A 27661-nucleotide genomic window follows, 5' to 3' on the forward strand; every position below is an offset into this window, starting at 1 on the left:
AGCTCGAAAATTAGCGCAGACTTCAATGCGAGACGTATTTAACAGTTTACACAACGAAACTGTGCCTCGAAATGTGGTAGAAAACCCAAAGAGACTTTGATCATATGTAAAGTACACTAGTGGCAAGACGAAATCAATACCTTCCCTGTGCGATAATAATGGTGGTGACATTGATTACAGCACCGCTACGAAGTAAATACTCCAGAATTCGAATTTAGAACAACTGCCATAATGAGTAACTTCGAAGTAGATATCATCGGTGTAGCGAAGCAGCTTGAATCACTTAAAAAAGGCAAAGCTTTCGATCATACCAGTCAGGTTCCTTTCAGAGGACGCTGATACAATATTCCGTACATAGTAATCATAGACAACCATTCGCTCTTCGAAAGATCCGTATCTAAAGACTGGAAAGCTGCACAATCCACAACGATACCCAAGAATTGAAACAGAAGTAATCCGCTGAATTTCAGACCCCTATCACGAACGTCAATTTGCAGTAGGATTCTGGAAAATATACTGTGTTCAAACATTATGAATTACCTCGAAGAAAACTATTTATTGAGAAACAGTCAGCACGGGTTCAGAAAGTACAATTAGCTCTTTATTCTTACGAAGTAAAGAGTGCTATAGACTGGGGATGTCGTCATATTGATTCCATATTTTTAGATTTTCAGAAGGCTTTCCACACCGTTCCTCACAAACGTTTTCTAATCAAATGGCGTGCCTATGGAGTATCGCCTCAATTGTGTGACTGGATTCGTGATTTTCTGTCAGAAAGGTCACAGTTCGTAGAAATGGAAGCAAGGTCATCGAGTAGAACAAACATAGTATCTGGCGTCCCCCAAGGAAGTGTTATAGGCCCTTGCTGTTCCTGGTTTACATAAATGACGTAGGAGAGAATCGGATCAGCCCTCTTAGACAGTTTGCAGATGATGCAGTCATTTATCGTCTTGTAAAGTTATCAGATGAGCGAAACCGATTGCAAAATAAGTTAGACAAGCTATATGTGGCAACTGGCTCTAAATAATGATAAGTGTGAAATCATGCACATGAGTACTTAAAAGAAATCCGCTAAATTTCGGTTACATGATAAATCGTTAGAACGATCACATAGATATGTTCGAGGTATAGCAAACCAAAGACTGCGATTTATTGTCAGAACATTTAGAAAGTGCAACAGGTCTGCCAAAGAGATTGCTTATACTACGGTGGTCCGCCCTCTTCTGAATTATTCCGTAGATCTGTATTCTGTAGATCCGCATCAGATGCTACCGAAGGAGAAGAACGAGATAGTTCAAAGAAGGACAGTTCGTGTTGTATTATTGCGAAATACAGGGAGACTGCCGTGGACATGATACGTCAATTGGGATAGCAGTTGTTGAAACAAAGGCGTTTTTCGCTGCGGCAGGATCTTCTCGTGAAATTTCAGTCTGCAACTTTCTCCTCTGATTGCGAAAATATTCTGCTGGTGACCACCTATATAGGGAGAAATGATCAACATAGTAAAATAAGAGAAATCAGAGCCCGCACTGAAAGATTTAAATGCTAGATTTTCCCGCACGCCATTCGGGAGTGGAACGGCAGAGAAATACGAGTAGCTTGAAGGTGGTTCGATGAACCTCTGCCAGGTACTTCAACCTGAACTGCAGGCGTAGATGTCCACTGCAACTGGCACAATATCGGTGTTGGGCTGCTTCTAGTGCTTCGTGGATATTGTTTGGCTGTGATCTATAGAAGTTCCCATGCGCATATTTCCTGTAGTCTCTTCAGAGCTGACATTGACACACTGTCGCGAATCACGCAGCTTGCAAAGCACTGGTTTGGGTACGTTACAATGAAGATGTCAGAAGAGTTGTAGCTGCCCACCAGTATGCAATAGCGGCCGCGGGCAGCATTTGCCGATGCCGTGCTCTAGATCGATATAGTTCACACAAGGCTACTCGCCAAAAGGCAGAACGATATAACTTTCATTTCAGGGTGGCAACGCAGACTATCTCGGAGGGCTGCCGGCAGCGAACAGCAACTTCAGGAGCCCGTATGGGCGAAACCCAAGAAAATCCACTTGCAGGGAGCAGTGAAAGCCACGGGGACTCAAGTACTACGTAAGTAGAGTCGCGCCGAGGGCCATGAGAAAGACAGGCCGCGGTGCATACGTCACGAACGTAGACCCGAGCTCGCCCGCTCAGCTCAGCAGATGAACTGTGTTTCTGCACCTGTTAATTCGTAACTGGGTACCCACGTCCAAAGGAGAATTGCATCTTCTACTGGTGTCCTCTATTATGGAGCCTTATTGTTATTCAAGTCCTACAACGATCGCAAGCCCATAAGCCTCCTATAAACTGGTTACGACTGTACTGGGTACAATAAAATTAAAATAATACCAAAATGATTATCAGTTGCTTGATGAGGTACTACACCTCGTATGAAATGAGGACTGTTAAGCAGAAGAGACTAAATGCAATAAACAAGCCGCTTATACCAATTATGTATAATGTACAATTGCGTATTGTTATAGCACTAGTACTCAGTAACGCTTGTCCGTCCTCTTTTAGAATACTGCTGCGCAGTGTGGGATCCTTACCAGATAGGACTGACGGAGTACATCAAAAAAGTTCAAAGAAAGGCAGCACGTTTTGGATTATCACGAAATATGGGAGAGAGTGTCACAGAAATTATACACAATTGGGCTGGATATCATTAAAAGAAAGGCGTTTTTCGTTGCGACGGAATCTTCTCACGAAATTCCAATCACCAACCCTCTCCTCCGAATGCGAAAATATTTTGTTGACACCAACCTATATAGGGAGGAACGATCACCACGCTAAAATAAGGGAAATCAGAGCTCGTACGGAAAGATATAGGTGTTCATTCTTTCCACGCGCTATACGAAATTGGAATAATAGACAACTGTGAAGGTGGTTCGATGAATCCTCTGCCAGGCACTTAAATGTGATTTGCAGAGTATCCATGTATATGTAGATAAAAGCAGATTCTAATAGACGATGCAATTCTCGTCAGTACGTCAACACCCAGCTACGAGGCAACAGGCTTAGAAACACTGCTAAGCTGAGCGAGTGAGCCCAGGTTAGGCCTGATATCGTGAAGTACTCGGCGCGGCCTGTCTGTCTCATGGGTCTCGTGTCGGTCACAGAATCCTCCCGCGAGGAAGGCAGTCGCAACTTTACCAGTTCATCAGTCTACACGGGACAAAAGGTGTAGTGAACTAAAGGTACACATTCAAAGACATCTGTAAATTCGGAAATCTAAGATCCCCCCTCCCCCGTGAGGGAAGGGGATCTGCTATTGAGCTCTACCATTATGATCAATCAAGCAACATGCCGCTATGGTTATGGCATTGGATTCGCATAGGGGAGAAGCGGTTCAAATCCCCCTGTAGGTCATCCTGATTTATGTTTTCTTTGCTTTCCTTAAGATCACATCAGGAGAACATTACGACAATACCTTTGAAAAAGCCGTGGGAGATTTGTCGCCTCCACACCAGTCCATTCCAAGTTTTTGCTCGGTCTGTACAGCCTCTTCGTCGACGGAACGTACAACCCTAATACTGTATTCGAGTGCGCATCACCGTATATTCTGGTTGTATTAGGTTGGTGCATAAGGGCCGAGCGGTTCTAGGCGCTACAGTCTGGAACCGCGCGACCGCTATGGTCGCAGGTTCGAGTCCTGCCTCGGGCATGGATGTGTGTGATGTCCTTAGGTTAGTTAGGTTTAACTAGTTCTAAGTTCTAGGGGACTGATGACCTCAGAAGTTAAGTCCCATAGTGCTCAGGGCCATTTGAACCATTTTTTTATGCATACGTTTGCAGCATTTTTGTTGTGAATGTTGGTATTCTTGTTGCTATGGGTTTATTTATCGAGTGTCATTTTTTATTTGCGGTTCAATGTTGCTATTTGAGATTACATGTTGTCTTTTGTCATTTGGAAATAGTGAGCGGAGCAATGGACGCTAGAAAATGGAGTGCTCGGTGGAGGAATTTAAACTTTTCTGTTTCAGTTCAATAGAGGGGTGACAGCATCGGAGGCAGCCAGAGACATTTGCACCATTTATGAGGATAATGCCATTGGACACAGCAAGGCAAGGAAATGGTATTCTCGTTTTACGGAGGATAGTTTTGACATTAGTGACCCTCCACGTTCAGGAAGACCTTCGGGGTTTGATGAAGATCGTTTAAACGCATTAGTGCACAATGATCCACACCAATGTACTGGAGAACTGGTAACTGGGGTGAACTGTAATCATTCCACCATCGTGCGACATTTGCATGCAGTGGGCAAGGTTCAAAAATCGGCTGTTTGGATACCACATCCTCTAAGCTAAAAACCACAAAAATCAGCGGGTGGAAATTTGTTCGCCTCTGCTTGTTCGTCATCAACTGGCTCGTGAACAACGCCGTCTATTCCCATTTAGTACCGTTAATGGTGACGAGAAATAGTGTCTTTATACTAACATAAGGAAAAGAAAGGTATGGTTAATCGCAAACATTGAACAACTCCCCATGCCAAGGTCTGCGCGGATCCACAAAAGATAACGTTATGCATCCGGTGGGAAGGCGATGGTGTGGTGTACTACGAATTGCTTCCCGGAGGTGTAACGATCACTGCTGATATTTGTTGTCAATAACTGAGACGTCTTGCAGACGCAGGCCGAGAACAACAACCAGCAAGACTGCGTGAAATGATGCCGCTCCACGATAACGCCCGGCCGCATTCTGCTAGACTAACAAAAAACGCTGTACAGGAGTTGGGTTGGGAAGTTATTCCGCACCCCACCCTCCTCCCCCCTTATTCTACTGATCTCACGCCTTTTCTGCTCTCTATCGAACAACCTTCAATAAAGTTCCTTTCCGGATAAAAAGGCTTTCGACGTGTTTTCGCCTCCAAACCATGTGATTATTACAGTCGCGGAATCGAAAAGTTACGCCGGCGTTGGCAGGCAGTTGTAAATAGTGAAAGAGAATATATTATTGACAACTACAGTCTGTTATGTATATGGAAAAACGCTACGACATTACGCACACATTATAACTGTTCAACACTGCGCCATGTTTTCACGACATAGTGGTAACATGGAATAACTCTCCTACAGTCGACGCCATCGTACACAAAATGGCTTTGAGCACTATGGGACTTAACTTCTGAGATCATCAGTCCCCTAGAACTTAGAAATACTTAAACCTAAGGACATCACACACATGCATGCCCGAGGCAGGATTCGAACCTGCGACCGTAACGGTCGCGCGCATCCAGACTGTAGCACCTAGAACCGCTCGGCCACCCCGGTCGGCCCATCGTACACAGCTCAATATTTTATACAGTTTTATGTAATTACACTACTTAATTTAAATTATCTTTCATGGTGCAGTTATACCAGAGTTGCTAGGGAGGAAAAAACCACAGCAGACCGGAAGAGAACAAGAGCATCAACATGCAGAAAGCTTTGACAGACAACAGTAAAAATATGAATACGCGAACGCCGCATGTGTACTGAACCAGCAGAAAAACGCTGATGTTTCATGCCCCACAACGAAGTGATCAACATACACTATCTGGTCAGAAGTATCCAGACACCTATTAGAGGGCATTAACATGTGACGCTTTGAACTCCACTGAGGATACACTTTCAACGAAGTGTCTGAATGTCTGTGGGGGAATAGCGGTCCGTTACTTGTAAGGAGGAGAAGCCAGAGAAGATTCAGAAGCATGTATGTTTCACGCTGGGGTCTGCAGCGAAGTCGACGTTCTCACTTGTCCCAAGGTGTTCCACAGGGTTCAAATTGTAACTCTGGGCAGGACAGCTGGACTATTGCTAAGCACTTTGGAATCCACGACTGACTTCTTCCACTGATTTCGTGCGATTTTTTACAACCACCCTGCACAATGCTAGAGGTCCCTCTCCGTCAGTACACGACGGTTGAAATGGCCCTGATGGATTTGTTACTCGGGTGACATCCGATGACTATATTCTTTTATCTTGGCGGCTCGCGCATGCCCGCCCAGACGCGGGAGATTGCTGCGTTGCCAGTTGCACGCGCCAAAAGAAGCAGCGCCATAGTATATAGTATAGTATAGTTCGCAAACTTACGTTTCTGGGGGGGCGCGCAGTTTATGAAGTAAAGCCACCACGGCCGCAGTAACCCTTTCGCTGCTACAGAGACGTGCTCCCCGCATTCCGCGTTGTTCGCTATTTTGTCATCACTGCACTGCTCGCCTGTGCAGACACATGGTGTTCCGACTGCTTTGACACACTTATCATTCGATTTCACAAAAACTATTTGGCCCAAAAATTTGATTTTTACACATCTTCTTGACTGATACCTTTCCCCCAAAAATGACTTAATTTTGATGTTCAACGCAGTTATTGTGCAGAATTAAATGTAGTAAACCATTGCACGAAAATTTAAAGAGTTTGGAGAGGTAAAAGTCACAATGTATACTTTCTGTATGGTTGATTTTAGTTGCGACTAGAAATTTCAAAAAATTACATTCAAATGAATAAAATTCATGAAGTAAGACAATTCGTTATGGTTTTTAAATAAAGAAAATATTAAGCACCAAACAAGGTTTGAACTCAGAACCTTTTGCCTAACAGCCAAACACATTAACCATTACGCTAAAGCAGCTCATAATTCAACATATTTCCTGGAGGACTTTAAAGTGTCATGCAAAATACCGACAAACACTATTGGTATGAGTATGAATTACTCACGTTTCGTCCAAGTAAAATAGGGCAGTTAGTAAGAATGAATTTCCTTGCTATCGGCTGAATTAGGAGGCTTATTGCTTGTTTGGTGTAATTAATTAATAGAATATGAAGCAATTGGTGTAAAGAATTCTTTTTCCAAACTTTCTTTTATAGAAAGTCTGCTATCAAGACATTGCTTTTGTTCAATTACTTTATTTATGACTGAACGTTTCTAAAACTGAAGTCACTTGTCCATGGTCTGCACTGCAGTCGAGCTCTGGCAACGTCGTTCTCTGTTCATTGGCTGGCTGTGTTTTGTGACGTCAGATGCGCAGAACGAACCTAAACTTGGCCGCCGTCGTAAATGACGCGCAATTTAGTTCACCCTCGAAGTCGCTGATCTCTCCCAGCCGACCCATCCTGCTGTTGCTGCTTCTCTATTCACAACACAACATCCACTGCCACCTTTTTCACTTGAGGGTCTGCCTCTCGTGACATCTTGCGGTCAGTTTCGCGCCGCAGATACTTTTGATCTGAGCATGCATTAGACGTAAATAGTGGAATGAATGAAGCATATAAGTGATTGATTATCCCTGGCGCCGATTATGGTCGTTTGCGATCGCGGCGTCAACCAGGAGAGCGACAGCTACCGGAGTGTATCAGGTAACGGAATTAAACTCCATTTCCAGACGTCATGGTGTGAGGAAACGTAACCTACAACGACAGTACTCCTATTGTGTTTCTTGGGGGAACAATGACCATCAAACAACATATTCCGTTACCGTTCCTGCAATGTCAGGGTAAGTGCTTTTCCAGGAACTAAATGCGCGGTGCACACACTTATTGCGATATCCAACATTCTCTCCAGTATGTTCGTCAACTTCCTTGACCAGTGTGATCACCGAATCTCTCACCAATGGAGCATGCGTTGGAGACGACCGGGCGTCTTTTAGTCTGCATCACCGGCAACGGGAACATTTCTTCACCATTATCTACGTCTCTCTAACATGACACCCGACGCCAGCATGACAATCTTCTGGCCAGGTTTGCAGATTAACTATCAACGAGACTGGATTTGTTGTCCTAGACAAAATGTCCAAAATGCTTGCGTGTCCGCAAAAAATTTTCCGTGAAGGACGGTGGAGGGGATGAGGGCATTCGGCGCAGAATTCTTATGCATTTCTAGAAACTATTGTCTCCGGTTCAGATAGACAGGGAACTTAACGGGAGCCTGCAAAACCATATGACGCCATTATATGAGTATGTTGTGTGAAAGTTTGCTATAGTCCAAGGTTCAACACGAGAATGAACGTGCAAAGAAAACCGGGGAGCATTATGGTCACTTGCTACCTGTTTCTCATCTGTTGTTGTTGTGGTCTTCAGTCCTGAGACTGGTTTGATGCAGCTCTCCATGCTACTCTATCCTGTGCAAGCTTCTTCATCTCCCAGTACCTACTGTTTTTACCCTCCACCCTGCCCTCCAAAACTAAATTGGTGATCCCTTCATGCCTCAGAACATGTCCTACCAACCGATCCCTTCTTCTAGTCACCTCCTCGTTAGTTATGTGATCTACCCATCTAATCTTCAGCATTCTTCTGTAGCACCACATTTCAAAAGCTTCTATTCTCTTCTTGTCCAAACTATTTATCGTCCATGTTTCACTTCCAAACATGGCTACACTCCATACAAATACTTTCAGAAACGACATCCTAACACTTAAATCGATACTCGATGTTAACAAATTTCTCTTCTTCAGAAACGCTTTCCTTCCCATTGCCAGTCTACATTTTATATCCTCTCTACTTCGACCATCATCAGTTATTTTGCTCCCCAAATAGCAAAACTCCTTTACTACTTTAAGTGTCACATTTCCTAATTTAATTCCCTCAGCATCACCCGACTTAATTCGACTACATTCCATTATCCTCGTTTTGCTTTTGTTGATGTTCATGTTATATCCTCCTTTCAAGACACTATCCATTCCGTTCAACTGATCTTCCAAGTCTTTTGCTGTCTCTGACAGAATAACAATGTCATCGGCGAACCTCAAAGTTTTTATTTCTTCTCCATGAATTTTAATACCTACTACGAATTTTTCTTTTGTTTCCTTCACTGCTTGCTCAATATACAGATTGAATAACATCGGGGAGAGGCTACAACCCTGTCTCACTCCCTTCCCAACCACTGCTTCCCATTCGTGTCCCTCGACTCTTATAACTGCCATCTGGTTTCTGTACAAATTGTAAATAGCCTTTTGCTCCCTGTATTTTACCCCTGCCACCTTCAGAATTTGAAAGAGAGTATTCCAGTCAACATTTTCAAAAGCTTTGTCTAAGTCTAAAAATGTTAGAAACGTAGGTTTGCCTTTCGTTAATCTAGCTTCTAAGATAAGTCGTAGGGTCAGTATTGCCTCACGTGTTCCAACATTTCTACGGAATCCAAACTGATCTTCGCTGAGGTCGGCTTCTACTAGTTTTTCCATTCGTTAGTAAAGAATTCGCGTTAGTATTTTGCAGCCGTGACTTATTAAACTGATAGTTCGGTAATTTTCATATCTGTCAACACCTACTTTCTTTGGGATTGGAATTATTATATTCTTCTTGAAGTCTGAGGGTATTTCGCCTGTCTCATACATCTTGCTCACCAGATGGTAGAGTTTTGTCAGGACTGGCTCTCCCAAGGCTGTCAGTAGTTCTAATGGAATGTTGTCTACTCCCGCGGCCTTGTTTCGACTCAGGTCTTTCAGTGCTCTGTCAAACTCTTCACGCAGTATCATATCTCCCATTTCATCTTCATCTACATCCTCTTCCATTTCCATAATATTGTCCTCAAGTACATCGCCCTTATATAGACCGTCTATATACTCCTTCCACCTTTCTGCCTTCCCTTCTTTGCTTAGAACTGGGTTTCCATCTGAGCTCTTGATATTCATACAAGTGGTTCTCTTCTCTCCAAAGGTCTCTTTAATTTTCCTGTAGGCAGTATCTATCTTACCCCTAGTGAGATAAGCCTCTACATCCTTACATTTGTCCTCCAGCCATCCCTGCTTAGCCATTTTGCACTTCCTGTCGATCTCATTTTTGAGACGTTTGTATTCCTTTTTGCCTGCTTCATTTACTGCATTTTTATATTTTCTCCTTTCATCAATTAAGTTCAATATTTCTTCTGTTACCCCAGGATTTCTAGCAGCCCTCGTCTTTTTACCTACTTGATCCTCTGCTGCCTTCACTACTTCATCCCTCAAAGCTACCCATTCTTCTTCTACTGTATTTCTTTCCCCCATTCCTGTCAATTGTTCCATTACGCTCTCCTTGAAACTCTGTACAATCTCTCGTTCTTTCAGTTTATCAAGGTTCCATCTCCTTAAATTGCCACCTTTTAGCAGTTTCTTCAGTTTTAATCTACAGTTCATAATCAATAGATGGTCAGAGTCCACATCTGCCCCTGAAAATGTCTTACAATTTAAAATCTGGTTCCTAAATCTCTGTCTTCCCATTATATAATCTATCTGAAACCAGTCAGTACCTCCAGGCTTCTTCCATGTATACAACCTTCTTTTATGATTCTTGAACCAAGTGTTAGCTATGATTAAGTTGTGCTCTGTGCAAAATTCTACCAGGCGGCTTCCTCTTTCATTTCTTCCCCCCAATCCATATTCACCTACTACGTTTCCTTCTCTTCCTTTTCCTACTACCGAATTCTAGTCATCCATGACCATTAAATTTTCGTCTCCCTTCACTATCTGAATAATTTCTTTTATTTCGTCATACATTTCTTCAATTTTTTCGTCATCTGCAGAGCTAGTTGGCATATAAACTTGTACTACTGTAGTAGGCGTGGGCCTTGTGTCTACCTTGGCCACAATAACCCACACTCCTATTTCTTTATTCATTATTAAACCTACTCCTGCATTACCCCTATTTGATTTTGTGTTTAAAACCCTGTATTCGCCTGACCAAAAGTCTTGTTCCTCCCGCCATCTAACTTCACTAATTCCCACTATATCTAACTTTAACCTATCCATTTCCCTTTTTAAATTTTCTAACCTACCTGCCCGATTAAGGGATCTGACATTCCACGCTCCGATCCGTAGAACGCCAGTTTTCTTTCTCCTGATAACGACGTCCTCTTGAGTAGTCCCCGCCCGGAGATCCGAATGGAGGACTATTTTACCTCCGGAATATTTTACCCAAGAGAACGCCATCATCATGTAATCATACAGTAAAGCTGCATGCCCTTGGGAAAAATTACGGCCGTAGTTTCCCCTTGCTTTCAGCCGTTCGCAGTACCAGCACAGCAAGGCCGTTTTGGTTAGTGTTACAAGGCCAGATCAGTCAACCATCCAGACCGTTGCCACTGCAACTACTGAAAAGGCTGCTGCCCCTCTTCAGGAACCACACGTTTGTCTGGCCTCTCAACAGATACCCCTACATTGTGGTTGTACCTACGGTACCGCTGTATCGCTCAGGCACGCAAGCCTCCCCACCAACGGCAAGGTCCATGGTTCATGGGGGAGGGGGGGGAGGGGTTCTGACCTAAGAACTTTAAAAATAGTTCTTTCATTACAATTACTAACTGTGTACTTCGAGCATAAGTTTATTCGGACCTTTTTTGTTGTTTCGGTGTAAAGAATACTCCCCACAAGGATGCATAAAATTGCAGTGGATAGCACCAATAACGATATTAATTTATAAAAAAAAAAATATGCCTGTGAATTCCTAAGGGACCAATGTGCTGAGGTCATCGGTCCCTAGACTTACACACTACTTAAAGTAACTTACGCTAAGAACAACACACACACCCATGCCCATGCCCGAGGGAGGACTCGAACCTCCGGCGGGAGGGGCCGCATAGTCCGTGACATAGTGCCTCGCACCGCACGGAAACTCCGCGCGGCTATTAGTTTATAATTGAGAGCTTTCAGTATATAGTAATGGCATCATGTACATCTTATAGATATCATAGGAAATTGTCTACAAAATATGTAAATAACTGACTTTGTTCCGATATTGTAACTTTCATGGACCTCCTGTAAAATTTAATTATCGTTTTCAGACTCACTGAGTAAGTTCAGAAAAAATTAACGGAATGTTCCCGCCCTTTCCCTGTCTTCCCTCATATAAATTTCTGTGGACGGCTATGCGGACGACCTCCACAACATACGAATAAAATTCCATTGCCGAGCGCCTACTATGTCAGAGAGTCCATTTATCATTCTGTTCTATTGATAGGTACTCGTACAATTCAGAACACATGGAAACTTGATACTATTTGCTCGCTCTATAGAAATTACATAATTTTCTGACATACTAAAAATTCTTTACCAAACACTGTAACGGAATTTCAATTCTGCCACCTGGCGGGAAACACGAGAGCTTTTCATCAGAATATACGTTGGTAAATTCTGAATTTGCGCATGGAAGTAATTTGCTGAACCAGCGATCCAATTCAACACTGTCCATTATCCATGTGATTTTTAAACAGTAATGACAGTATTTTATGCAAAAGTCAGTTTCTTACGCAACAATCTATGTTTTTACTCAGCAACAATTACTTTTAAGGAAAAATAATTATTTGTAAGCAACAATACTTATTTTTGTGCGACAATTATTTTTGAGCAAAAAAAAAAATTGCTTGTTGTGATTTTATCAAGTCTAAGGTCTTCAAAACTGTCGCATCCCAGATATCATAATGTCAAATTCAGTATAACTGCTGCATCAACCAGCTTCGACGATATGCTTTCTGTCAAAGCAATTATTTCCTCACTACCATAGTTTCCATACTGTTTCCAGTAACGACTTAATTCGTAATAGCTGCGTAAATATTATGTACTTTCGTAGGTTTGTGGTCTTTACTACACACTTTTTCTTGCTCACTCGGTACAGAACGTCTTCGCTTCTCACTCGATCAGTCCATCTTATATTCCAACAGTGTCTTTTAACTACACACTTCTGAGGCTTCTCGTTTAATTTCTGCCTTCCCAACTGCCCATGATTTGCAATTCAGAATTTGGTCCAAACACAGTATTTCAAGAATCTTTTTCTGGTGTCGAGGTTTATATTTCTCAATGTCAATAACGGTTTCTTTTCTTTGCCTGGTATAACCCTTTTTATCCTCTCGCATTTTTTTCAATGCCGAGAACAAAATAGCGAAAGCTTACAGCTTAATAGAAGAGTGATTTTAATTTTAACGACACTGTCGATATGAATATTGGTGCGGCTACACACGAACACAAACACACACACACACACACACACACACACACACACACACGGGCACCCGCGCTGAGTATAGGAGAAACTGTGTTTCCAGGAACGAAATTCGTAGCGTATGATTACTGCTATACAAACCGAAAGGAACTTGCAAATTGTACTTTAGTGTCGTCCACTGTCGATCAACATATTAAACAATTCTTATCTTCTTAGAGTTGCTACTCATTGCTCTTTCATTTTACGTTCTCTCAAAACGCATAGTAGGAACGACAGAGTTTTTAAAAACGGAAGTGCAAACGAAGTCAACCAGAAGATCGCACTAAGTATCCAACTAATTGGCATCCGTTTCTTGTAGCCGTAAATGCAAAACTCGCTGCGCTACTTGTAAGAGGATGTGGAACAATTCCCAACATAGGCATTTGTTTCGCCTGAGTAACACACGTAATGAATTAATGAAAGCTTATGCTAATTTCTATTGTCTCTCTCCGTTTCGACACCAGAGTATCCCCACTCAAATAATAGGCTATACAGTCACGAACTAAGGCCCGGCTGTAAATAAAGAGAAATTGGAAGGCATGAGAGCCGACATGGGGTGCCGTCTTGGCCTTGGCAAACCGACGAAAACTCCCGCTCCCAGCCCCTCCTACCTGAACCAAAGTCTCGCTGCTTTACACGCTGGACTGCACGGAAGCGACTCATTAGCCTCTACAGATTATCTACAACTGACCACTGAAGAAATTTTATTTCGGCTTTTATCCTCCTATCTACAGATATTTGTCACCGATGCAGTGCACTGATAAATCTAACGTTTCCTACCCACCATTATATTTCAGCAAATTCGGAGACCGCGCTACACATTTTTAGAGGTTTTCACTATTCAACCATATAACATATAATATAATAGCGTTACTACTGTTGCAAATATTTTAGAACAGTTTCGGTCGTCATATACAGGCAAATTCAGCGATCGCATGAGATACAGCACAATGAAAAGAGAATTTTCGTTACTTAATCTAACATATTTAACAGTCTACATTGGTGGTGGTAATTTTGTGTGCAATGTCTGAGCCTTTGTGTTCAAATATACAGTCACATAATGAGCCAGCGACAAGCTTTAGGGGCATGTTCTTTATACAGAAATAAGTAAAAAATTTCTAGTAAACATGGGCTCTAAGTTGTATACTATGAAACAGATCTCTTCTACTGCAAGTCTAGTCTTTGCTTTCCATACTTTGGGAGGAGGAAGTATTGATCAAAACGAGAAAAAAGTCTAGTAAACATGGGGTCTAAACTCCATACTTCAAGATCTATGAGAACTTTTTCACATTCGCTAGTGTGATATGATAGTGATCTCACTCGCGAAGATGAAAAAGTACTCACAGTTCTTAAGGTATGCATTTTAGAGCCCATGCTTACTAGACTTTTTTCTTCTTTTTGTCCGTACCACCGACTCCCAAAATATGAAAAGCAACGAGGTTGCAGTAGAAGAGATGTGTTTCATAGCATCAAAGATGAATAAGTGCTCATATATCTGAAGATTCTTTAGAGCCCTTGTTTACTGCGCTTTTTTCCTTGTTCTGATATAAAGAAACTGTACCTAAAGTTTGTCCATATCTATATGCAGGGTGGTCCATTCATAGTGACCGGGCCAAATATCTCACGAAATAAGCATCACACGAAAAAAATACAAAGACGAAAGTCGTCTAGCTTGAAGGGGGAAACCAGATGGCGCTATGGTTGGCCCGCTAGATAGCGCTGCCATAGGTTAAACGGATACAAACTGCGTTTTTTAAAATAGGAACCATTTTTATTACATATTCGTGTACTACGTAAAGAAATATGAATGTTATAGTTGGACCACTTTTTTTCGCTTTGTGATAGATGGCGCTGTAATAGTCACAAAAGTATAGATACGTGGTATCACGTAACGTTCCGCCAGTGCGGACGGTATTTGCTTCGTGATACATTACCCGTGTTAAAATGGACCGTTTACCAATTGTGGAAAAGGTCGATATCGTGTTGATGTGTGGCTATTGTGATCAAAATTCCCAACGGGCGTGTGCTATGTATGCTGCTCGGTATCTTGGACGACATCATCCAAGTGTTCGGACCGTTCGCCGGATAGTTACGTTATTTAAGGAAACAGGAAGTGTTCAGCCATATGTGAAACGTCAACCACGACCTGCAGCAAATGATGATGCCCAAGTAGGTGTTTTAGCTGTTGTCGCGGCTAATCCGCACATCAGCAGCAGATAAATTGCGCGAGAATCGGGAATCTCAAAAACTTCGGTGTTGAGAATGCTACATCAACATCGATTGCACCCGTACCATATTTCTATGCACCAGGAACTGCAGGGCGACGACTTTGAACGCCGTGCCACTGAGCACAAGAGAAATTACGGGACGATGACAGATTTTTTGCACGCGTTCTGTTTAGCGACGAAGCGTCATTCACCAACAGCGGTAACGTAAACCGGCATAATATGCACTATCGGCCAACGGAAAATCCACGATGGCTGCGACAAGTGGAACATCAGCGACCTTGGCGGGTTAGGGTATGGTGCGGCATTATGGGAGGAAGGATAATTGGCTCCCATTTTGTAGATGGCAATCTAAATGGTGCAATGTATGCTGATTTCCTACGTAATGTTCTACCGATGTTACTACAAGATGTTTCACTGCATGACAGAATGGCGATGTACTTCCAACATGATGGATGTCCGGCACATAGCTCGCGTGCGGTTGAAGCGGTATTGAATAGCATATTTCATGTCAGGTGGATTGGTCGTCGAAGCACCATACCATGGCCCGCACGTTCACCGGATCTGACGTCCTAGGATTTCTTTCTGTTGGGAAAGTTGAAGGATATTTGCTATCGTGATCCACCGACAACGCCTGACAACATGCGTCAGCGCATTGTCAATGCATGTGCGAGCATTACGGATGGCGAACTACTCGCTGTTGAGAGGAATGTCGTCACACGTATTGCCAAATGCATTGAGTTGACGGACATCATTTTGAGCATTTATTGCATTAATGTGGTTTTTACAGGTAATCACGCTGCAACAGCATGTGTTCTCAGAAATGGTAAGTTCACAAAGGTGCATGTATCACATTGGAACAACCGAAATAAAATGTTCAAACATACCTACGTTCTGTATTTTAATTTAAAAAAACCTACATGTTACCATCCGTACGTCTAAAATTGTGGGTCTATGTTTGTGACTATTACAGCGCCATGTATCACAAAGCGAAAAAAGTGGTCCAACTAAAACATTCATATTTCTTTACGTACTACACGAATGTGAGATAAAAATGGGGGTTCCTATTTAAAAAAAAAAGCAGTTGACATCCGTTTGACCTATGGCAGTGCCATCTAGCAGGCCAACCATAGCGCCATCTGGTTTCCCCCTTCAAGCTAGACAAGTTTCGTTCTTTGTAGGTTTTTCGTTTGACGCTTATTTCGTGAGATATTTGGCCCGGTCACGAGCAATGGACCACCCTGTATACAAGCACGCGCTCCCTAGTAAGAAGTGTTCCTACATCAGTTCTTAAAAAATGAAACACAGTTCACACACCCATTACTTGCCAAAATTTCATTATTTTATTTTTTCAACATTTTTTGACATTAATGACACCCTGATTGATAAATCAAAGAAAAACCTGTTTAGAAAAAAATTCCGTATACTAATACAAAAACTACAGATTGCACCATTTTTGAGACATTGGCCAAATTAGCTGTCAAAATGCACCGTATTAACATCAATACAGAGAACTATATGAAACACAGTTCACAAACAGCGAACAAAATAAAAACACTGTTTGTAATATCATTGGGTGTCTATTCAGTACGAAATGAAGCAAATCAGTTGTCATGTACACCAATATCACACTTACCACACATCTGTGACCTTTTTTCCTTGCAGTATGCACATTCTTTTGTATTTTATTTGTCACAATACAGATGTTTCCTGGAGCGAGGCATACATCTTCGCTCTCTCGTCCTCCATCGCTTTGTTTCCTTGTTGCCCTCTGTATTTCTGTGTTGATCCTGTTTTCTTTGAAAGGTACATAACTATTCTCCTTCGGACATCCTCAAGTGAGAGCTTCTCATTTGGTTTAGCAATGTGATGAGCGTGTCAAGTGTTTACTATGCAGATATCACTTATCTGCATGAATAATGGCCACCACCACTGATTTGACCTTGTCATCGTCTTATAAAGTGATATCTGCTTGTCCAGTATATCAATGCCTGTTGCCAGTACATACTATGATGAGGAAGCTTATGACACCCACTCAGAAGTGGTACGCCTATAAAGGATTTTATCTCTTCTTTCGCTAGAATAAAATTAATGTTGTTCTATTGGCAAGCATAGATTTTGCTTTGTTCTGTAACAGTAGTTACTAGCTCCTCAGGGAAAAATTCCTCAAACATCTGACAAACTGTATCATTTGCAATACCACTTATATATGTCCATCTTGGTTGCGGGACACGGCTGTTCTATACAGGATGTCAAATCAAACATCTTTCAACAGGTTAATTTAACTAGACGGCTGAAAGGTGTTTGATTTGACATCCCGCTTGTATATGTGTTTTGTGTTTTTATGTCTTCCAGTTCATGCCCTAGTGCTTTTCTCCGCTTCGCTTCTCGCGCTAAACCAGTAACATTAGTTTCAACTCTTGTGGTTATAAGTTCTATGTATCTGCTACACCTTGTACAATGTAGTCACTGTTCAGTGTATTTTCTTCAATGTCTTCATCTGTTATTTCATCAACATTGAGCAGAATGAGCACCAATTTTCAGTCATCAGCATCGTCTTCACTCACTTCATAGCTGCCCAGCTTTGCAAACACTTCTTCAGTTGCACGCTTTTATCCAATTGGAATCGTAAAATGTGGAAAGGAATACTTCATTCTACTACCTAACCCTGGACGTAATGAAAACACATCTTAATAAAGTAAATAATAAGGTTGTACGTAAAAGGTTTACACATAGGCACATCTCGAAAGGAGTTAGTTTGTGTGTTTTGTTTTGATGTAGGGGGCAAAAACAATTGGGGTCATACACGAATGTAGCATGTCATTGACCCATAATTGAGACGCATAAAATAAACTGATATTGCACTTATTTCAGGAAATTTGAAACATACTGAATGTATGTTCACAACAAATACACCCAGACAACTGAATCACAAATCATTGTTCTACAGAAACTACTCTCAGGCGTAAAGCTTAGCCAAGTGCGAAGATTGAAAAGAGACAAATTAATTCCGCTCTTAAAATAAGTTAATTAGAGAACCATTATTTGTTTTCCATTTGCAGGCGTTACAGCAGTTTGTTCAATTTTTAGGTACAAAAATCGAAGCTAAGCTTTTCACAGCTTATGTAGAAATAAATAAAATATTTGCATCCAAAAAAGAAGCAATGGTAAATAATGGATTAAAAAGGTTAAGATACTAAGGCGTATGTATACATTCGGCTGACTGATCACTGGACTAAAAAGGATGAACCAACCACTCTGCGACACAGTAAAACCATCAACTAATGAATTTAAGAAACATTCATATTAATGTCAGTAAAAACAAGGACACGTCCCGACCTACATTTGCTTCCATTCTCTCGTCATGATACAAAATTCACACCGGCGCGGCGTACAGTGGTTTTTACGTCAGAGCTAGCCTATCACAAATTGAAGGAGACCCCTGGCTAGAGTATGAAGCCGTGTGTTGTTAGTGGACAGTGTCCCATTAAGGTCGGTATTACTTCATTCCGTCAGAATGACAAGCATGAGGTTCGCCACATCCGAATAGATGGCTCCACCGTCCGCATCTCACTGTTCCTTACTGCTGAACCACCACTGACTCAATAGCGAGACGACAGCTTCCAGGGAAATTGCACACTGTGTTTGTTCCCTGTCGACCTTCTTGGCTGCTTCTCTGATTGCTCATTTCCACAGATTCCCACAAACCCCAGTGCTAACTGACTGATACTTGCTTCTTCTGTTGTTGGAGTAGGAGCAGCGTGTGCTGTATTAACTCCATTTTTTTTTTCTACTGGGTACATTTGCTAAAATGCCTTTTTTCCTGCACTAGTGCGTTCCATACCCTATAAAATTCACAATAAAGAAATTTAAACGGATTAGGAAGTTGAAACTTAAAGACATGCTCAGGGAAAATTACTTAGCAGTCGAGGGTCTATTTTGCTTCGAGCCACCCGTACATACTACTGTAAAATTACGCCGTATATCTGAAATATTTTAAAAAAGACACATGCCGAATGCTGCGTCAGTGAAAGTAAAAGTGTTTGTCCTATGCGTATGATGGCAGAAAAAAGCGCCATAAATTACAGAACAAAAGACAAGAACAGGGTTTAAACGCAATTCCTAAAAATGGTATTCTGAAGATGACGTAAATGTATTACTACTGTTAATGAAAACTATTGGAAGCCAAAATGCGTCTTGGTAGACATAAGGCTACATAAAAAAGTGATGGGTTACCGTACATCTCCGAGTAATTAAATTCACAGACACGAAGCTCAAACCCACAAACATGTTTAAATTAATACTGAAAATTTTGTATTGTGATGCTAGACACTCGGCAACAATTTATCCACAAGTTGAAAAGAGCAGAAGCAATCACAATTACTACCCCCTACGTGTGTGTGTGTGTGTGTGTGTGTGTGTGTGTGTGTGTGTGTGGGCGCGCGCGCGCGAGTAATGAAGAAAGACAGGAAGAGGTGGACCAGCGTCACGGAACGGCTAACAATGCTCCGCATCTGCTGATACGGATCGAACGAAATACCGCTTCGTTGCATGTGTTCAATACCCGTATGAGAATGTCAGTTTCGAAAAATCAGAAATACTTGATAAGTGAAAGAGCACAACTGTTAATTCAGGAAGTGGCGTGCTTTGCTATATTCTAGGACACGAAAACCGTGGATTTTAAAAATATCGTTATAAAGCAGGATGCACTAGACAATGATGTGGCAGATTTTGAGACAACAGATACCGTAATACGAAAAACATTCACAATTTTTTAATGGTCCATCTATATCGGCCGCTCATACGCCTGTTTTATTTCCCCGTTAGTAAGTAAAGGGAAATGTAAAGAGGAAAGGTTGCTGAGTGACCGAATTGAGTTACGAGTGGGGGATTAACCTTGTAGTAATTATTTTGAGAACTGTTAAAATAATAACAATACGCTGCCAAAGAGCAGTCTGCAGCACTGTTGAAAGAAGTACCTGTCCTTAGCAGCGTTCGCGGTGACAGCAGGGCGACGACAATGGACCGGCAGTCAAGGAGTGCTCTGACACCATTGCAGCTACGGAAAAAAAACTCTGTCATTGATTTGTATAATTAACGGACTACGTAATGGTTTATGTTGCGCTACGCCACACTATTTGAATGGAAATACTTAGAAGCTAGAGACGGATTAACGAGGCGCATTGCGACATATGAGAGGTTGAAGAATATAATGAAGTTATCTTTTCTAAATATTTTCGTTGAGCTCATTAGTAATTTGAAGATATATGAGTGGTAGTATTGAAGTGTGATAATTTGTTGATTAATATGCAATGAGATGACAAAATCCTAATATCGTTGTCGGACCTCCTTTTGCCCGGCGTAGTGCAACAAATGGATGTGACATTCCAAAAAAATGGTTCAAATGGCTCTGAGCACTATGGGACTTAACATCTGTGGTCATCAGTCCCCTAGAACTTAGAACTACTTAAACCTAACTAACCTAAGGACATCACACACATCCATGCCCGAGGCAGGATTCGAACCTGCGACCGTAGCGGTCACGCGGTTCCAGACTGAAGCTCCTAAACCGCACGGCCCCACCGGCCGGCTGATATGACATTCACAAGTTGTTGGAAGTCCCCTACAGAAATATTCAGCCATGCTGCCTCTACAGCTGGCGATAACTGCGAAAATGTTGCCTGTGCAGGTTGTTGTGCACAAGCTCTCTATTATGCCCCATAAATATTCGTTGGGACTTATGCCGGGCGATCTGAGTGGCCAAATCATTCACTTGAGTTGTCCAGAACAATTGAGGCCCGCTGACACGGCGCAGTGTCATCCATAACAATACCATCGTTGTTTGGGAACATGAAGTCCATTAGTGGCCGAAAATAGTCTCCAAGAAGCCGAACATAACCATTTCCAGTCAATGATCGGTTCAGTTGGACCACAGAAGCCAGTTCATTCCGTGTAAACACAATCTGCACCATTACAGAACCACCACCACGTTGTAGAGTACCTTGTTGACAACTTGGCCATGGCTTTGTGGGACCTGCGCCACACTCGAGCCCTACCAACTGAAATCGGGACTCATCTGACCAGGCCACCGTTTTACAGTCGTCTAGAGTCCAAACGATATGGTCACGAGCCTAGGAGAGGTGCTGCTGTTAGCAACAGAACTCCCGTCGGTCGTCTGTTGTCATAGCCCATTAAAGTCATATTTTGTTATACATTGATTTCTGCGGTTATTTCACGCAGTGTTGCTTGTCTGTAACCACGCACAACTCTACGCAAGCGCCGTTGCTTTCGGTCGTTAACTGGCCATTGGCCACTGTGTTGACATTGGTGAGAGAATGTCTGAAATTTCGTATTCTCGGCACACACTGGACACTGTGGAGCTCGGAATATTGAAATCCCTAACGATTTCCCAAATGCAATGTCCCATGCGTCTAGTTCCAACTATCATACCGCGTGCAAAGTCTGTTAATTCCCGTTGTGTGGCCATAATCACGTAGGAAACCTTTTCAAATGTATCACCTAAATACAAATGACATCTCTGCCAATACACTGCCCTTTTATTCCATGTGTACGGGATACTACCGTCATCTGTATATACACAAATCGCTATCCCATGACTTTTATCGCCTTAGTGTAGAATGCAACTCTTATTTCATGCGACAAATAATTACGAGGACTTAGCAGAACATTTATTCTTTGTAATTAATAGAAATTCTTAGGACTCTAAACTATGAAGTTATATGTAGTGACGAACTTTATTTAACACACAGTCAAATACACTCCTGGAAATGGAAAAAAGAACACATTGACACCGGTGTGTCAGACCCACCATACTTGCTCCGGACACTGCGAGAGGGCTGTACAAGCAATGATCACACGCACGGCACAGCGGACATACCAGGAACCGCGGTGTTGGCCGTCGAATGGCGCTAGCTGCGCAGCATTTGTGCACCGCCGCCGTCAGTGTCAGCCAGTTTGCCGTGGCATACGGAGAGCTCCATCGCAGTCTTTAACACTGGTAGCATGCCGCGACAGCTTGGACGTGAACCGTATGTGCAGTTGACGGACTTTGAGCGAGGGCGTATAGTGGGCATGCGGGAGGCCGGGTGGACGTACCGCCGAATTGCTCAACACGTGGGGCGTGAGGTCTCCACAGTACATCGATGTGGTCGCCAGTGGTCGGCGGAAGGTGCACGTGCCCGTCGACCTGGGACCGGACCGCAGCGACGCACGGATGCACGCCAAGACCGTAGGATCCTACGCAGTGCCGTAGGGGACCGCACCGCCACTTCCCAGGAAATTCGGGACACTGTTGCTCCTGGGGTATCGGCGAGGACCATTCGCAACCGTCTCCATGAAGCTGGGCTACGGTCCCGCACACCGTTAGGCCGTCTTCCGCTCACGCCCCAACATCGTGCAGCCCGCCTCCAGTGTGTCGCGACAGGCGTGAATGGAGGGACGAATGGAGACGTGTCGTCTTCAGCGATGAGAGTAGCTTCTGCCTTGGTGCCAATGATGGTCGTATGCGTGTTTGGCGCCGTGCAGGTGAGCGCCATAATCAGGACTGCATACGACCGAGGCACACAGGGCCAACACCCGGCATCATGGTGTGGGGAGCGATCTCCTACACTGGCCGTACACCACTGGTGATCGTCGAGGGGACACTGAATAGTGCACGGTACATCCAAACCGTCATCGAACCCATCGTTCTACCATTCCTAGACCGGCAAGGGAACTTGCTGTTCCAACAGGACAATGCACGTCCGCATGTATCCCGTGCCACCCAACGTGCTCTAGAAGGTGTAAGTCAACTACCCTGGCCAGCAAGATCTCCGGATCTGTCCCCCATTGAGCATGTTTGGGACTGGATGAAGCGTCGTCTCACGCGGTCTGCACGTCCAGCACGAACGCTGGTCCAACTGAGGCGTCAGGTGGAAATGGCATGGCAAGCCGTTCCACAGGACTACATCCAGCATCTCTACGATCGTCTCTATGGGAGAATAGCAGCCTGCATTGCTGCGAAAGGTGGATATACACTGTACTAGTGCCGACATTGTGCATGCTCTGTTGCCTGTGTCTATGTGCCTGTGGTTCTGTCAGTGTGATCATGTGATGTATCTGACCCCAGGAATGTGTCAATAAAGTTTCCCCTTCCTGGGACAATGAATTCACGGTGTTCTTATTTCAATTTCCAGGAGTGTATATCTGTACGATCAGGCCCAAAAACAGAGAGTTTTAAACAATATCCATTGTGCATATTCCAGGATTTTAAATATTAGCCTCCTATTGATGGCCGTTTCACTTACATCGGAATTGTTCTATGAGCGACCAGATACAGGAGTATTTAACAGTTCGCAGGGAGTTACATTAGCACCACATTCGCACATAGTAGAAATGCCACAAATTACGGGCTCAGTTGTTGTTGTTGTTCTTGTGGTCTTCAGTCCAGAGACTGGTTTGATGCAGCTCTCCATGCTACTCTATCCTCTGCACGCTTCTTCATCTCCCAGTACTTACTGCAACCTACAACATTCTGAATCTGTTTAGTGTATTCAACTCTTGGTCTCTCTCTACGATTTTTACCCTCCAAGCTGCCCTCTAATACTAAATTTGTGATCCCTTCATGCCTCAGAATATGCCCTACCAATCGATCCCTTCTTCTATCAAGTTGTGCCACAAATTTCTCTTCTCTCCAATTATATTCAATACCTCCTCATTAGTTATGTGATCTACCCATCTAATCTTCAGCATTCTTCTGTAGCACCATATTTAGAAAGCTTCTATTCTCTTCTTGTCCAAACTATTTATCGTCCACGTTTCGCTTCCATACAAGGCTACACACCATACAAATACTTTCAGAAACGACTTCCTGACACTTAAATCTACACTCGATGTTAAGAAATTTCTCTTCTTCAGAAACGCTTTCCTTGTCATTGCCAGTCTACATTTTACATCCTCTCTACTTCGACCATCATCAGTTATTTTGCTCCCAAATAGCAAAACTCATTTACTACTTTAAGCGTCTCTTTTCCTAATCTAATTCCCTAAGCATCACCCGATTTAATTCTACTACATTCCATTATCCTCATTTTGCTTTTGTTGATGTTTATCTTACATCCTCCTTTCAAGACACTGTCCATTCCGTTCAGCTGCTGTTCCAGGTCCTTTGCTGTCTGACATAATTACAATGTCATCGGCGAACCTCAAAGTTTTTATTTCCTCTCCTTGGATTTTAATTCCTACCGGTACTCCAAATTTTTCTTTAGTTTCCTTTACTGTTTGCTCATTATACAGATTGAATAACATCGGGGATAGGCTACAACCCTGTCTCACTTCCTTCCCAACCACTGCTCCCCTTTCGTGCCCCTTATAGCTGCCATCTGGTTTCTGTACAAACGGGCTGAGTATGTGAAGAAATTAACAGAGTTTCTTGAAAATTGCAATATGTATGTCTCTATTCTTATTTCTCCACCTAGTTATTGATTTTCATCACAATTTTTCTGTAATGTCACTGATGCAACAGCAGTTGTTGCTGATATGATTTTTGAGCACAACGTTGTAAACGTCCATCTGCCTATCTTATGATACTACTCCAATTGAAAAACTACTGCAAGTACTTACAGCCAGTTCCTACTACTAGCTTGGCCCACGTAAACATCTCAGCGTGTACTTGCAGAAGATACTAGCCAGTGGAACACACCTTAATAATGTAGTGTGACCGCGACAGTTTAACAGTGGCTCGATCAATTATTTACGTAGGTGGCAACTCGCGTCCGCTGTTCACTCTTGCCATAAGGGATGCAGACTGTCGGCTACCTTTTTTATTGCTTCAAGGGCTGGTTGCCAACCTGCGCTGAGAGCAAAAACCTTATCCCAATTAACAAGTAATTAAAAAGTTTCACCAACACTTTTAAGTAATTATTCAATGGGAGTCCTTGGTGACCTTGACAACATCACTTCCAGTCAGGCTAATTTGATCTTCAGATCCAGATGCCTTAAGGGGGTATCGTGATACAGCTACAGCAACTGGACATATGAGATTGGTTTTGACCTTAAGAGGGGTATCAGAGGTGTCCATTCGCCCCCCCCCTCCCTCCCAGTCTTGCCCATACATTTGGGGTCCTACTAATACATATCTAGAATTGCTTTGATGATGTCAGTTCCGGAGTCAGGTTACACTTAGCCTTGACATGGAGTATGATATTACATCTGAGGCAATTGGACATACTATATGGCCTTAGCCATGAGCATCAGGTTGCAGATCCTGCCTACACACCATTCTCCATCCCCTCACAGCTGGACTAAAGCCATTCTCCCCTCTAGCCCTATTATTACCAGGGCAGTTGTGCAGGATGCTCAATTCGAGCTGTGTGCAGGATGAGGAGAGAAACATCAGGTTTGTTCGGGATCAGGGCGTTTTGTTATAAAATTATTATTATTATTATTATTATTATAGTAACTACACAAGTTACTTCATTTGAGGTCTATAGAGAGGATGATTATGTGGGTATTTCCTAATAACAAATTCTATTTAGTATTATTACAATTAAGCGAATTTTTTGAGGCAGCAGCAGAGACCACCCACAGGTAGGTATGTAAGTACTCTCATTTTCTGTGTTCTTCAACATTTTGGAGCTGTCAGGGCGAAGGGCTAGGGCAGTGAGGAGTTCCCACTCACCGAACTGTGCATATAGTTCCAGGTGATGTGTAGTAAATGGTAAATGAAGTCACTCTACTCGCTGTTTGAGGACAAGAAACGCAGGTTGATGATTCTCAGATGCAGGGACTTAAGCATAATGGAAAAGCAAAATGTTCGGCAATAGCGTCTGTAACGGAGCAGAAATCACCGTTCATAAAGATACCAGGTACACCCGCGGGGGCATGGTGCCGATTAAAGGCAGTGAGGTGCTCCGTGAATGGATGTCATTTTTGGAGTTGAAGAACCTTCTTGTGATCTCTAATGGCCACACTGGTTTCAGAGGTCCACAAGGTACTGTCTTCCGATGGGGGGTCCAAAGAAACGGGATTGCTGAGTCCATTACAAACCAATATCCCTAACACTGATTCGCTGCAGAATCCTTGAAAGTATTTTCGATTCAGTACTGTGTAGGAAGAAAAAGGTGGCGATAAATCAAATATACTGTGTCCTTTCACGACAAATGTGCACAGAAGGCAACAAGATCTGTTTATCCTGAAAATTTGACACATGGGATTAAGTATATAAATAAATATCTATTTTCTTTTAAATTCAATTCTGTGGTCATGACTGGGTGAAGAAAGCTGGCAGCACTCCAGGATTCCCACTCTTCAACTCAGTGACTAACATATAATAGTTGTAAAAATACTAAAAATTTGAATAAAATATATGCTCTAAAGTTGTAGTGTTGTGATTTTCTCGAAGTAATACTAATGAGACTATTTCCTTGCTCATTTTCAATAAAATCAATTGTTACATTTGAATCATTTACAAAATACGACGGGGCTATGCTCATTCCTCTGATATGCTTTATTAGTGCTTATCTATATGCACAAATGTTAACTTCATTCAGATGTTTCACTCTCCATTCATGAAAAAACTGCTTGGTAAAAATAAAAAAGTGTCATATGACCAGCATCATATACATGAAATTGCGAACTTAAGAAAAAACGAGGTGGCCGCAAGTTTAGCACTTCCTACAATCCAATGCTTATTGGAAGCCGTTGTGCGGGAGATGGCTGTGTCCATGGCGCAGTTAGGACTGTCGTGCGAGTTGCAGGACATCTGCGGCTCATGGGCCCACCCCGTGCGGTGCTCTGGAGGGCAAACTGCCTGTCCTGGAGAGGTGCCCCTAGAATGTGCCATCAGAGGAAGCTGCACGTCACTGAGGTGTCTGCACCAACAGGTCGCCCATTGGCAGGCTTCTGGTATGCCGCTTGCAGTGTTTGTACTGAGTCTCCTGCCGGTAGTCACCCTGTATGCCTGCTGCAGTGTTCGTAACAAGCTGCCGACTGTAGCCAGCCAATGGGCTGGCTGTGGTGATCGTACAGTCGCCGGTTGGCAGATTTCCGAAATGACGCTTGCAGTGATCGTACAGAGTCGCTTGCTGGTAGTCACCAAGTATGCTGGTAGCTGTGTTCGTATCAATGCATGACCTGCTGGCAGCCATCTCGTATGCCAATTGCAGTGTTCATACCAACGAATCACCAACTGGCAACACCCAATGGTGCTCTGTGAGGACGGGACAGTTTCAACCATACAACAATTCTCTTCCAACTGAAACTTCCCGGCAGATTAAAACTGTGTGTCGGACCGAGACTCGAACTCGGGACCTTTGCCTTTCGCGGGCAAGTGGAAGGTAGGAGACGATATACTGGCAGAAGTAAAGCTGTGAGGACGGGGCGTGAGCCGTGTTTGGGTAGCTCAGTTGGTAGAGCACTTGCCCGCGAAAGGCAAAGGTCCCGAGTTCGAGTCTCGGTCCGGCACACAGTTTTAATCTGCCATGAA

General features: G+C 43.0%; 1 long non-coding RNA gene across 1 annotated transcript in view; it reads right to left on the minus strand.

Moving 5' to 3' along the window:
• LOC124730494 overlaps positions 1–27661 on the minus strand; it is a 179493-nt gene that overhangs the window by 103618 nt on the left and 48214 nt on the right. The window contains exon 2 of the long non-coding RNA XR_007008021.1: positions 20157–20236. This is a non-coding gene — a long non-coding RNA (uncharacterized LOC124730494). The remainder of the gene's footprint in view (positions 1–20156; positions 20237–27661) is intronic.

The sequence above is a fragment of the Schistocerca piceifrons genome, chromosome 1 (assembly GCF_021461385.2).
Source record: "Schistocerca piceifrons isolate TAMUIC-IGC-003096 chromosome 1, iqSchPice1.1, whole genome shotgun sequence".
NCBI lineage: Eukaryota > Metazoa > Arthropoda > Insecta > Orthoptera > Acrididae > Schistocerca > Schistocerca piceifrons.